Source organism: Pristiophorus japonicus, chromosome 8 (genome assembly GCF_044704955.1).
Source record: "Pristiophorus japonicus isolate sPriJap1 chromosome 8, sPriJap1.hap1, whole genome shotgun sequence".
NCBI classification, from domain to species: Eukaryota; Metazoa; Chordata; class Chondrichthyes; family Pristiophoridae; genus Pristiophorus; species Pristiophorus japonicus.
The window spans coordinates 130,967,632-130,982,272 of record NC_091984.1 but is presented as its reverse complement, the minus strand read 5'-3'; the positions used below and the strand labels follow the sequence as shown (position 1 = coordinate 130,982,272).

Here is a 14,641-nt window from a genome sequence, read left to right as displayed (position 1 = left end):
GCAAGAGCTGGAGGCCAAGGTCGCCGCTCGCCTAGGGCGCTGGACAGGACTGCTCCGAGTGCTGTCCTACAGGGGTCGAGCGCTCGTCATAAACCAGCTGGTGGCCGCAATGCTGTGGTACCGGCTGGTCACTTTGACCCCTCCCCTGCGTTTGTCACGAAGACACAGAAGAAGCTGGTGGACTTCTTCTGGAACAACAGGAAGCACTGGGTCTCTGCCGCGGTCTTGAGTCTCCCGCTTAGGGAGCGCGGTCAGTCGTTGGTGTGCGTCAGCACCCAGCTCGCGACTTTCCATCCTCAAACGCTGCAGAGATACCTTTACGTTGAGCCCCCTCCTAGGTGGCGTGCGCTGGCGACGTATTTCTTCTGCCAGCAGTACAGCCTCAATTATGACATGCAGCTCCTGTTTGTGAGCCTGTGGGGCGTCAGGATCGCCGTGCAGGGGCTGCCTGTCTTTTACCAGAAACTCATCAGGGTCTGGAACAAAGTCTCCACCAAGCGCAGCTCTCCACCGCCTGGAGTGGCGGCTGTCCTGCAGGAGCCGCTGCTCAGGAATCCGTACCTCCACGACCGAGGTTTTGGGTGGCAGGTGGACGAGACTGCTGTGGCTGGCGAAGTGGCCAGGGTCAGGGACCTGCTCGATGGCGGAGGAGCGGGCTGGATGGCGCCAGACGCGCCTAAACTGGGCCGAGGTCCGCCGCGCGGCCGATGCCATCGAGTCGCTAAAAACAGCGCTGGCCCTGACTCCGTTAGGTGTGTCGAGGAGGCTCAAGCACGTGGGGAGATCCCGTCCGAACTGACCCCCATCCGGATGGAATTCCTCATCGGCGCCAAGCCCCGAAACCTCCCTCAGGAGCCAGCGCCTCACAACTTAAGCCCCTTCGGGGAAATACCCTCCGTGCCTTTCAGTTCTGCCCAGAGGGGTTTCCTGTACGGGCTGCTCCTGCACACTCTCAAACTTGCCATCCTCGTCTGCCGTCCGGACACGCCATGGCGTACCATCTTGCTGTCCGGAGGAGGCGGGGGTCCCCGATGGAGTGCACTCTACGCGGGAGTCCTCCCACTACTTATCGGGGACTTGGCCTCGTGCAATAAATTTTTAAGTCGGTTCACGGGCTCCCAGGCCGCCTGCAATTTCTGTGTTCCATGTTTTTATTGAATGTGCGAGGTTGCAGCCCTTGTTTCATTATTTAAAGGGGCTGCTCCTCAAATTCTGGTTGCACTTCAGTCCCACACTCCTGATCTTTGGGCACCCTGTGCGGAGGGGAGCGGGTAGGTCCGAGGGCCTCCTCGTAGGACTGCTCATGGGCATGGCCAAGGGGGCCATCAGCCGGTCCAGGCAGCGGGCTGTCGAGGGAGTCGTTCACCCGACTGCCTGCCTCTCTTCCGTGCGTACATCCGGGCCAGGGTGTCCCTGGAGATGGAGCACGCGGTGTCCACCGGTACGCTCGTGGCCTTCCGTGAGAGGTGGGCGCCAGAGGGACTGGAGTGCATCATCACCCCTGGCAACCAAATTTTAATTTGATTACCTTTGTTTAAAGTTTAATTTGTTTAATTGCAGGTTTTAGTGCCCCTCCCTTTTAGCTAAGGGGCACTTGTATAATTTGCCTCTTGGTGCCCTTGGGAAAAAAAGAGCAAAAAAAAGATGGCACTAGTTTGAAAATATTTGGTGTGTCCGCCCCTTTAATCAGGGGGCACTTGATTTAATTGATTACAACAAAAAGAGTTGTAGAGCTGTTGCGCGGACAAGAGGGCTGTGTCTGGCGAGTTGACCAGGGTCAGGGACCTGCTCGATGGCGGAGGAGCGGGCTGGATGGCACCAGACGAGCTGGCACGGCGCCTATCCTGGGCTGACGTCCGGCACGTGGCCAATGCCATCAAGTCGCTAAAAACAGCGTTGGGCCCTGACTCCGTTCGATGTGTCGAGGAAGCTCAAGCACGTGGGGAGATCCCGTCCGAACTGACCCCCGTCCGGACGGAATTCCTCATCGAAACGTCCCTCGGGAGCCGGCACCTCACAACTTGAGCCTCCTCCGGAAAATCGCCTCCGTGCCTTTCAGTTCTGCGTGGAGGGGTTTCCTGTACGGGCTGCTCTTGCACACTCTCCACATTGCCATCCTCGTCTGCCGTCCGGACACGCTATGGCGCACCATCTTGCCGTGCGAAGGAGGTGGGGGTCCCCAATGGAGTGCACTCTACGTGGGAGTCCTCCCTCTATTTATTGGGGACTTGGCCTGGAGGGTGTTACACAGAGCAGTCCTGTGTAATAAGTTTTTAAGTCTGTTCACGGGCTCCCAGGCCGCCTGCAATTTCTGCGGTCTGGAAGAGTCCGTGTTCCATGTTTTTGTGGAATGTGCGAGGTTGCAGCCCCTATTCCATTATTTGATGGGGCTGCTCCTCAAATTCTGGTTGCACTTCAGTCCCACACTCCTGATCTTTGGGCACCCTGTGCGGAGGGGAGCGGGTAGGTCCGAGGGCCTCCTCGTAGGACTGCTCCTGGGCACGGCCAAGGGAGCCATCAGCCAGTTCAGGCAGCGGGCGGTCGAGGGGGTCGTTCAGCCCGACTGCCTGCCTCTCTTCCATGGTTACATCCGAGCGAGGGTGTCCCTGGAGATGGAGCACGCGGTGTCCATCGGTATGCTCGCGGCCTTCCGCGAGAGGTGGGCGCCGGAGGGACTGGAGTGCCTCATCACCCCCGACAAACAAATCTTAATTTGATCATAATGTCCAAAGTTTAATTTGTTTAAGTTTGTCGGTTTTAGTGTCCCCCCCCACCCCTTTTAGCCAGGGGACACTTGTATAATTTGTGTATTGGTGCTCTCAAAAAAAAACAAGGGGGCACTTGTTTGAAAGTTTCTGTTTTAGTACCCCCTCCCCCCCTTCAATCAGGGGGCATTTGAGTTAACGATTTATGTTTTACAGATTACAACAAAATAGTTGTTGAGCTGTTGCATTGTGAGTGGCTGAGCCATTCACGTGGTGTTCACAAGACTCAATAAAACCCCAGTCAGTTGGATCTAGGTCATCCACGATGAGGAGTTGTAATGTATTTTTATCATAGGTCCTTTGCTGAAGAATTCATAGCAACACATTGCTATTAAGAACTATTTGGTTTATTAGCAAAGGTTTAACAATCACACTACACATTACCAGTTCATCCACCAGGCTCACAACCACCTGCCTCATCGTGGATCTCCCGAACTTAACCGGCTGGAGTCTTGTGAACATCACCTGACTGGCTAGGCCACTCCCTCTCAACAGCTCGACCAACCTGTGGGCATCCTCACAGGTGCATACATTGCAGGGATGCAGTTGTGAGCCTAGTGGATGAACTGGTACTGTGTAGTGTGATTGCTAAACCTTTGCTAATAAAACAACTAGTTCTTAATAGCAATGTGTTGCTATGAATTCTTAAGCAAAGAACCCATAAAGCAAATATATCACCGTGTCAGCGGACAGGTGTGACGCAGATGCTCCCCGAGCAGTTGTACGTTTTGGGATTTTTTTTTCACATTTTGAGTTTTTTTAATTTCACTTCTTTGGCACTGAATTATAATTGAGGCTTTTGCTAATATCAAATTATAGTTCTTTTTAAAGTTCGTAATTAAAATTCGAAGATAAGCAGTAGTTTTATGGACGGTACTTATCATTAATGTAACAGGTGGGAAGGTGAACAGCAGGCACAGCATTAAGTAAATTACAAGCAGATCTTGCTAACGCCAACAGTTCAGATCAAGATTATAGTTCTGAATCAGAAGTGCCATACAACCAGCACATGTACTATTCACCATTCCAAGAATTCCCAACAGCACTTATTTGTAGAACATCATTTTCTATTATGGCTGCAATGAAGGCAAAGTACAAGTCCCGTCTGGAAGTGAAGAATGATTCAAGTGTGTCGTTGTCAAACAGCATACCAAGGAGAGACAGAGTGCGGTGAGAATCGGACACACCTGTCTCACTGATATCCCTACGCAAATACCTGTGTTCTTAAAAACATTATAAAAACACTCTTTACATCCAACAGTTTGTAATATGTGTATTATATAGTATTATCATTACATGTTACAGCAGGGGGCAAGTCCTTGATTACTAATCCATTTGAAAAGGGGTCATTCAACCCAAAAACAGTTGAGCACCACTGTTATCAGAGCAAACACATAGCAATTACAGAAACAATATCCAAACAGGGCAGATTCATGATGATGAAAGTCTTACTGAATGGCATCCCGGTGCACATGGAGCTGGATACGGGAGCTAGCCAGTCACTCATGAGTCCCCAGCAATTTGAGAGACTATGGCCACATAGAGCTCGCAGGCCCAAACTGGAACGCATTGAGACGCAGCTACGTACGTACACCAAAGAGATTATCCCAGTGCTGGGCAGTGCAAACTTGGTGGTAACGCATAATGGATTACAGAATAGGCTGCCACTCTGGATTGTTCCGGGAAATGGCCCCGCGCTTTTGGGGAGGAGTTGGCTAGCTGAGATGAATTGGAAATGGGGGGATGTGCACACCATTTCATCCGTGGAGCGAAGTTCATGCCCACAGGTATTGCAAAAATTCGAGTCACTCTTTCAACCCGGTGTCGGAACATTTAAGGGCACTAAAGTAGTGATACACATCACTCCGGACGCCAGACCAATGCACCACAAAGCCAGAGCGGTGCAGTACGTGATGCGTGAGAAAATTGAAAGTGAACTGGACAGGCTGCTCAGAGAGGGCATAATTTCGGCCGTTGAATTCAGCAACTGGGCAAGTCCCATCGTTCCCGTCCTCAAAGCAGATGGCTCGGTTAGGATTTGTGGCGATTACAAAGCCACCATCAACCGAGTGTCGCTGCAAGACCAATACCCGCTTCCGAGAGCGGAGGATCTTTTTGCCACGCTGGCAGGTGGAAAGCTGTTCACGAAGCTGGACCTCACTTCGGCCTACATGACTCAGGTACTGGCAGAAGATTCCAAGCTTCTGACCACCATCACGACGCACAAAGGACTATTTATCTACAACAGGTGTCAGTTTGGCATTCGTTCGGCAGCGACCATCTTTCAGCAAAACATGGAAAGCTTGCTCAAGTCCATCCCTGGAACGGTTGTATTCCAAGACGATATCCTTATAACGGGTCAAGTCACCGAGGAACACCTCCGCAACCTGGAGGAGGTGCTACGCCGATTGGATCGGGTAGGCTTGCGGCTGAAAAAGGCCAAGTGTGTGTTTTTGGCCCCAGAGGTCGAGTTCCTGGGCAGGAGGGTTGCCGCAGATGGGATCCGGCCCACTGAATCAAAAACTGAGGCGATTCGCCGGGTGCCCAGGCCCGGCAACACGTCAGAGTTGCGATCATTCCTGGGACTTTTGAACTATTAGAGTAAGCATCCACTACAACTAAAAACATCTTTCCGAGAAAGGGACCGGCAAAATCTACGTGGCTCCTGGACCATGGTTTGGAGGGCCATGACCACAGACTCAATGGAGCCTCTCTTGGTGCATTGGTCAATTGTGAGCACATGTTGCACTGGTGTACACATGACTAAGTCCGAATCAATGCTGGACCACCAAACATGCGACCTGGCTATAGCCTTTATCATGACCATGCCTGGATGGGTATTATGTAGGTCACGTATAAACATTTCCCTGCCTTTTTTTGGCAAAACCACATGATTACCCCCATAAGAGACAATCTGACTGGATGGACATTTCCTCTTTGCATCAGTGAAACGGCTTAATTTCATCTTGCATTTCCCCGAGAACGGCCGACCAGCTCCCATTGAGGACGCGACTTTTTACAAGTAATAGCACAGGATCCTGGCTGGTCCAGGTCCTGATCTGGTGAGCAGTGACGGGTGACCCCTCGCTCTCAAAAGCATCCATGACCAGCAGCAACTCTGCGGGCTGCGCCATTTCCACCCCGGTAATGGACAATGGTAGCCGACTGAGGGCATCAGCACAGTTCTCCGTGCCTGGTCTGTGATGGATAACATAGTCATAGGCGGACAATGTTAGTGCCCATCTTTGGATGCAGGACGAAGCATTGGTGTTTATACATTTGCTTTCTGAAAACAGCGAAATGAGCAGTTTGTGGTTGGTTTCAAGCTCAAAACGAAGTCCAAATAGGTATTGGTGCATTTTGTTAACCCCATATATAAATTCTAACACCTCTTTCTCGATTATACTGTAGGCTCTTTCAGCCTTAGACAGATTTCTAGATGCGTATGCAAGCAGTTGAAGTTTACCCGATACATTGGTTTGCTGTAACACACAGCCGACCCCGTACGAAGATGCATCACAAGCTAGCACTAATCGTTTACACGGGTCATACAGTACAAGTAACTTATTAGAACAAAGTAGGTTTCTGTCCTTCTCAAAGGCTGTCTTTTGAGCTGTACCCCAAACCCAGTCGTCACCCTTACATAGCAACATGTGGAATGGTTCCAGCAAAGTGCTTAACTCGGGTAGAAAGTTTCCAAAATAGTTGAGGAGTCCCAGGGACAAATGCAGCTCCGTCACATTCTGTGGTCTGGGTGCATTCTTGATGGCCTCTGTCTTTGAGTCCATGGGTCTGATGCCGTCTGCCGCAATCCTTCTCCCCAAAAATTTGACTTCTGGCATCAGGAAAACACATTTGGAGCATTTCAGCCTGAGTCCCACTCTGTCTAATCAACTTAGAACCTCTTCCAGGTTGTGCAGGTGTTCGGTGGTATCATGATCGGTGATCAGCTTGTCGTCTTGAAACACAATGGTGCACGGAACCGATTTTAGCGGACTCTCCATGTTCCTCTCGAAGGTGGCAGCAGCCGAGAGAATGTCAAAACGCCATCTGTGGTATATAAACAGTCCTTTGCGTGTGTTGATGCACAATCTTTTCGAAGATTCAGCCAGCTCCTGTGTCATGTAGGCGGAGGTTAGGTCCAATTTGGTGAATGACTTCCCCCCCGCTAATGTTGAGAACAGGTCATCCACATTGGGTAGTGGGTACTGGTCTTGTAATGAGACTCAGTTGATCGTTACCTTGTAGTTTGTGCAGTTTCTGACCGTGCCATCGCTTTCCAACACCGGAACAATCGGACTGGCTCACTCGTTGAACACAACTGGCGATATGATTTCCTCTTGTTGAAGTCTGTCCAGTTCGATCTCGACTTTCTCCCTCATCATATATGGAACCGCTCGAGCCTTGTGATCAATGTGCCTTGCATCGGGGACGAGATGGATCTGCACCTTGGTGCCTGTGAAGTTGTCGATGCCTGGTTCAAATAGCGATGGAAACTTGCTCAGCACTTGGGCGCACGAGGCATCATCCACTGAAGGTAGTGCTTTGATGTCACCCCAGTTCCATCGCATCTTTCCCAACCTGCTTCTGCCGAATAGCATTGGGCCATCGCCTGGTACAATCCACAGTGATAAATCATGCACAGCTCCATCGTACGATACCTTAACTGTCGCACTGCCAATGATCTCTTTGGTGTAGGTGCGCAGCTTTGTCTGAATCGGGCTCAGTTTGGGCCTTTGTGCCTTGTTGTCCCACAGTTTCTCAAAAGCCTTCTGGCTCATAATTGACTGACTCGCCCCCGAGTCCAACTCCATTGATACCGGAATACTGTTCAATTTGACTTTCAGCTTGATAGGAGGACTCTTGATGGTGAAGGTGTGTACCCCATACATTTCTTCCTCGGGTTGAGTTGCCTCTCTTGTTTGTTCTGCGTGATCCGCGCCGGATCGATCATCCTCTACCGACTCTGCCACACGGTGAGTCGCAGCACTCTTGCACATTCACTGGAGGTGCCCCATTGTTTCATAGCCTTTACACACGTAATGTTTGAATCGACGTTGATGGGCTCGATGATTAGCCCCGCAGCGCCAACATGGTGCTAATGGATTTGCATTCACGCCCGATGGTGGACTCTGAGTCATCCTAGGTCTTGCAGCTGCAGATGTGTAGGCCCTGCCATATGTAGCTCTGCCTGCTAGCGATGTTATTTTATGCACAGTATTTGCCGGTGAGCTTCAATGCTGAGAAAATATCTGTCTGGTATTATCGTTCGTGGACATGAAAGCCTGGGCTATCGTGATGGCCTTGCTCAGGTCTAGGGATTCGGCGGACAGCAGCTTGCAAAGAATGACCTCGTGGTCGATGCCAAGCACAAAAAGAAATTTTCCCCAAAAATCCAGCAAATTCGCAAGTTCCTGCAAGGCATCTCAGGTCGGCGACATAACTCGCCACATCCTGGCTCTCGGAGCGGTGGTGCATGTAGAAGCAATAACTGGCCATTAAGACGCTCTCCTTTGACTTGAGGTGGTTCCGAACCAGCGTACACAACTCTGTATATGTTGGTTTCTCTGGTGCTTGCAGATTCTTGATGAGGCCGTATATTGTGGACCCACACACGGTGAGGAGAATCGTCCTGCGCTTGATCGCTTTATTGTCCCCATCCAGCTTGTTGGCCACGAAGTACTGGTCGAGATGCTCACCGAAGGCTTCCCAATCATTACTCTCTACAAATCTCTCTAAAATATCAACAGCAGCCATGACCGCGTGAAAGTTCGTAATCTGTCACTCGTCGCCAATTGTTAAGTATGGAAGAACTCCACAAGACTGAGTACTGTGAGCTAAAACTGATGTGAACTTAGTCTCTTTAATACAATTCCATAGTGCCTAAGCAACATGGCCGACAACCTTTTATACTCCCTTGCACGAGGTGTGCAGGTGACCCTTGGGCCTCCAACAATTGCGCCCTCTGGTGGCAAGTCTTACACAGTTACAATGTTTACATACATAATAAAAACCCTTCATGATTTTGAATAGCTCTCTTAAATCTCCTCTTAATCTTCTCTGCTCGAAGGAAAACAATCCCAGCTTCTCCAGTCTCTCCACATAACTGAAATCCCTCATCCCCGGTACCATTCTCGTAAAACTCTTTGGCACCCTCTCCAAGGCCTTGACATCCTTACAAAAGTGCAGTGCCTAGAATTGAACCCAATACTCTAACTGATGCCTAACCAGTATTTTATAAATGTTTAGCAGAACTTCCTGGCTTTTTTACTCTATTAATAAAGCCTCGTATCCCATATGCTATTTAACAGCCTTTTCAATGTGTCCTTCAAAGATTGTGTACATATACCTCCTGGTCTCTCTGTTCCTGCACCCCCTTTCAAATTGTACCATTTCATTCACATTGCCTCTCCTCATTCTTCCAAGCAAATTGTATCACTTCACAACTTCTTTCCATTAAATTTCATCTGCCATGTGTCTGCCCATTTCGCCAGTCTATCTCGGTCGTCCTGAAGTCTGTAACTATGCTCCTCATTGTTTACTGTATTTACAAATTTTAGTGTCATCAGCAAACTTTGAAACTGTGCTCTGTATATCCAAGTCCAGGTCATTACTACGTATCAAAAAGAGCAGTGCTCCTAATACCGGCCCTCAGGGAACGACTGCAGGGCATTCTGGGGAGGGAAGGGGAAAAGCCAGTGGTTGTGGTCCACATTGGTACCAACGACATAGGTAGAAAGAGGGGTGAGGTCCTGAAAGCTGAGTTTAGGGAGCTAGGAGTAAGATTGAAAGCCAGGACCTCAAAGGTGGTAATCTCGGAATTACTGTCAGTGCCACGTACTAGTGAGGGTAGAAATAGGAAGGCTAGTCAGATAAATAAGTGGCTGGGGCATTGGTGCAGGAGGGAGGGCTTTAGTTTCATGAACAATTGGGACCTGTTGGCTAAGATCAAGTGTAGTACCGTTTCTGACCAGCCACCATGACCCCAGGGTGGTTCCTCCCTGGTCAGGAAGGTATATGCTTGCATTTTTGGAAACAGGAGGTGGGTGGGGAGGTTTGACCCATCCACCTCCACGGAGGTGTGTGGGGGACCTGACCCATCCACCTCCATGGCACGAACCTGGTATTGCAGTACTTCCAGGAACGGTGCAGTGGCTCTAGGCCTTTTGGCTAAGAGCATTGGCGCAGAGTGATCCTTGGCATGTGCAAGGTGACCTCTGGCGTTTGTGATTTGACAAAGAATTGGAACGATTGGCTACGAATTTAAAAAAAAAACAAAAAACAATTGGGACCTGTACAAGTCGGACAGATTACACCTCAACAGAGACGGGACCAATGTTCTCACGGGTGGTTTTGATAGTGTGGTTGGGAGGGCTTTAAACTAGCTTGGCAGGGGATGGGAACCCAGGAGAGGGCTCTGAGCTAGTTAGAGTGGGTGAGAGCTCAGATGAACAGAACCCCAAGAAAGAATGCAAAAGGCAGGAGGCAACAGAGCAGAGTAGCACTGGGGTAAGTGTAACAAGGTGATAGGAAGGGACAATATGTAAGAATATAAAGGGGCTGCAGAAGGGGTCAAAACTAAAAATCATGGTTTAAAAACTAGTATTAAAACACTTTAGCTAAACGCACGCAGCAGTTGAAACAAAGTAAATGAGCTGACGGCACAAATCATTACAAATGGGTATGATTTGGTGGCCATTACAGAAACATGGTTGCAGGGTGGCCAAGACTGGGAATTAAACATACAGGGGTATCTGACAATTCGGAAAGATAGACAAGAAGGGAAAGGAGGTAGGGTAGCTCTGTTAATAAAGGATGATATCAGGGCAGTTGTGAGAGATGATATTGGCTCTAATGAACAAAATGTTGAATCATTGTGGGTGGAGATTAGAGATAGTAAGGGGAAAAAGTCATTGGTGGGCGTAGTTGATAGGCCCCCAAATAATAACTTAACGGTGGGGCAGACAATAATCAAGGGAATAATGGAGGCATGTTAAAAAGGAACGGCAGTAATCATGGGGGATTTTAACCTACATATCGATTGGTCAAATCAAATCGCACGGGGTAGCCTCGAGGAGGAATTCATAGAATGCATACGGGACTGTTTCTTAGAACAGTTTGTTACAGAACCTACAAGGGAGCAAGCTATCTTAGATCTGGTCCTGTGTAATGAGGCAGGAATAATAAACGATCTCCTAGTAAAAGATCCTCTCGGAATGAGTGATCACAGTATGGTTGAATTTGTAATACAGATTGAGGGTGAGGAAGTAGTGTCTCAAACGAACGTACCATGCTCAAACAAAGGGGACTACAGTGGGATGAGGGCAGAGTTGGCTGAAGTAGACTGGGAACACAGACTAAACGGTGGCACAATTGAGGAACAGTGAAGGACTTTTAAGGAGCTCTTTCATCGTGCTCAACAAAAATATATTCCAGTGAAAAAGAAGGGCGGTAAGAGAAGGGATAACCAGCTGTGGATAACCAAGGAAATAAAGGAGAGTATTAAATTAAAAACCAATGTGTATAAGGTGGCCAAGGTTAGTGGGAAACTAGCAGATTGGAAAAATTTTAAACAACAGCAAAGAATGAGTAAGAAAGCAATAAAGAAAGGAAAGATAGATTACGAAAGTAAACTTGCGCAAAACATAAAAACAGATAGTAAAAGCTTTTACCGATATATAAAACTGAAAAGAGTGACTAAAGTAAATGTTGATCCCTTAGAAGATGAGAAGGGGGATTTAATAATGGGAAATGTGGAAATGGCTGAGACCTTAAACAATTATTTTGCTTCGGTCTTCACAGTGGAAGACACAAAAACCATGCCAAAAATTGCTGGTCACGGGAATGTGGGAAGGGAGGACCTTGAGACAATCACTATCACTAGGGGGGTAGTGCTGGACAGGCTAATGGGACTCAAAGTTAGACAAGTCCCCTGGTCCTGATGAAATGCATCCCAGGGTATTAAAAGAGATAGTGGAAGTTATAGCAGATGCATTCGTTATAATCTACCAAAATTCTCTGGACTCTGGGGAGGTACCATCGGATTGGAAAGCAGTTAATGTAACGCCTCTGTTTAAAAAAAGAGGCAGACAAAAGGCAGGCAACTATAGGCCAGTTAGTTTAACATCTGTAGTGGGGAAAATGCTTGAAGCTATCATTAAGGAAGAAATAGCGGGACATCTAGATAGGAATAGTGCAATCAAGCAGACGCAACATGAATTCATGAAGGGGAAATCATGTTTAACCAATTTACTGGAATTCCTTGAGGATATAACGAGCATGGTGGATAGAGGTGTACAGATGGATGTGGTGTATTTAGATTTCCAAAAGTCATTCGATAAGGTGCCACACAAAAGGTTACTGCAGAAGATAAAGGTACGCGGAGTCAGAGGAAATGTATTAGCATGGATAGATAATTGGCTGGCTAACAGAAAGCAGAGAGTCAGGATTAATGGGTCCTTTTCGGGTTGGAAATCGGTGGTTAGTGGTGTGCCACAGGGATCGGTGCTGGGACCACAACTGTTTACAATATACATAGATGACCTGGAAGAGGGGACAGAGTGTAGCGTAACAAAATTTGGAGATGACACAAAGATTAGTGGGAAAACGGGTTGTGTAGAGGACACAGAGAGGCTGCAAAGAGATTTAGATAGTTTAAGCGAATGGGCTAAGGTTTGACAGATGGAATACAATGTCGGAAAATGTGAGGTCATCCGCCTTGGAAAAAAAAAACAGTAAAAGTGAATATTATTTGAATGGGGAGAAATTACAACATGCTGTGGTGCAGAGGGACCTGGGGGTCCTTGTGCATGATTCCCAAAAAGTTAGTTTGCAGGTGCAGCAGGTAATCAGGAAGGCGAATGGAATGTTGGCCTTCATTGCGAGAAGGATGGAGTACAAAAGCAGGGAGGCCCTGCTGCAACTGTACAGGATATTGGTGAGGCCGCTCCTGGAGTACTGCGTGCAGTTTTGGTCACTTTACTTAAGGAAGGATATACTAGCTTTGGAGGGGGTACAGAGACGATTCACTAGGCTGATTCCGGAGATGAGGGGGTTACCTTATGATGATAGATTGAGTAGACTGGGTCTTTACTTGTTGGATTTCAGAAGGATGAGGGGTGATCTTTTAGAAACATTTAAAATAATGAAAGTGATAGACAAGGTAGAGGCAGAGAGGTTGTTTCCACTGGTCGGGGAGACTAGAACTAGGGGATACAGCGTCAAAATACGAGGGAGCCAATTTAAAACCGAGTTGAGAAGGAATTTCTTCTCCCAGAGGGTTGTGAATCTGTGGAATTCTCTGCCCGAGGAAGCAGTTGAGGCTAGCTCATTGAATGTATTCAAATCACAGATAGATAGATTTTTAACCAATAAGGGAATTAAGGGTTATGGGATGCGGGCGGGTAAGTGGAGCTGAGTCCACGGCCAGATCAGCCATGATCTTGTTGAATGGCGGAGCAGGCTCGAGGGGCTCGATGGCCTACTCCTGTTCCTAATTCTTATGTTCTTATGTTCTTATGTAGCACTGCTGTATACTTTTCTCTCATCTGAGAAGCAGTCTCTGCTTTCTGTCCCTTAGCCAATTTTGCATTTATGCTGCCACTATCCATTTAATCTCATGGGCTTTAATTTTGCTGACAAGTCGATTATGTGATACTTTGTCAAACACCATATACACAGCATCGACCCTCTCTGTTACTTCATCAAAGAACCCAATCAAGCCAGTCCAACAACATTTGCTTTTAACAAATTGGTGCTAACTTTCATTTGTTAGCTGATAATTTTCCAAATGCCAATTAATTTTGTTCCGGATTACTGTCTGCAAAAGTTTCCCCACTGTCGATGTTAGGCTGACTGGCCTGTAGTTGCCAGTTTTATCCTTCGCCCTTTTTTAAACAGACGTGTATCACTTTCAATGCTCCAGTCCTCTGGCACTGGCCCCGTATCCAAGAAGGATTGGAAGATTGTGGCCAGAGCCTCTGCAATTTCCACCCTTACTTCCTAACCTAAGATGCACAATCACAGCTTCACAAAATGTCTTGAAAATCCTTCAGCCCTACAACATTCTGAGATCTCTGCATTCCTCCCATTCTGGCCCTAAGTTCTGGAATTCCCTCACGAAACCTCTCCGTCTCGCAACCTCCCTCTCTTCCTTGAAGGTGCTCCATAAAACCTACCTCTTTGACCAAGTTCCTGTTCCAATATCTCCTTATGTGGCTCGGTATCAATTTTGGTTTGATAACACTCCTGTGAAGTGCCTTGGGACGTTTTTACTACGTTAAAGGCGCTATAGAAATGCAAGTTGCTATTGTTGAATAACCTGCAATTTCCATTCCAATCAAAAGTCTCAATGAAGGACCAAGGAAGACTTCTCTAGACAACTTAGTGTTGAGTATGTACAAAATGTCTTACTGATAGTCCAGAGTACAACAGAAAGAGGCACATTTTCAACACTCACGCAACTTTTGATTTGCTGCAGTTTTTTTCTAAGTACTTAGGGCTGGATTTTCAGCTTTGCTGATTTCGGGGCGGTAATGGCGGCGGGGCGGTAAATTTTGCGCCTGGGATCGGTTTGCGCATCAGTCAGCAAAATTGGGCAGCTAGGCCCTGAGCGTGGGGCGGAGTGCTAAGGGAGACATTACACACCTCTCTTCGGGCGTTAGGCCGGCTGAGCAAGCAGAAATCCCGAGCTAAACAGCCGGTCTGGGAGTGCACTTCGAGAGGCCAGGGGAGAAAAAAAAAACTTGAAAAAATCCAACCAAAAACATTCGCAAAAAATACCTCATTCTACCACTCCATAAATCACAAAAAAAAAACAATCACACTTCCCCGAGGTGGACATTACTTACCTCACTGCAGCCGGTCAGATCACCCCT

General features: G+C 47.9%; 1 protein-coding gene and 1 pseudogene across 1 annotated transcript in view; one reads left to right on the top strand and one right to left on the bottom strand.

The window, feature by feature from the left end:
• Positions 1 to 14,641, bottom strand: part of astn1 (astrotactin 1) — a 3,463,295-nt gene that overhangs the window by 116,597 nt on the left and 3,332,057 nt on the right. The gene's annotated exons all lie outside the window — the stretch shown is intronic.
• Positions 9,687 to 9,922, top strand: LOC139270028 (U2 spliceosomal RNA; annotated as a pseudogene).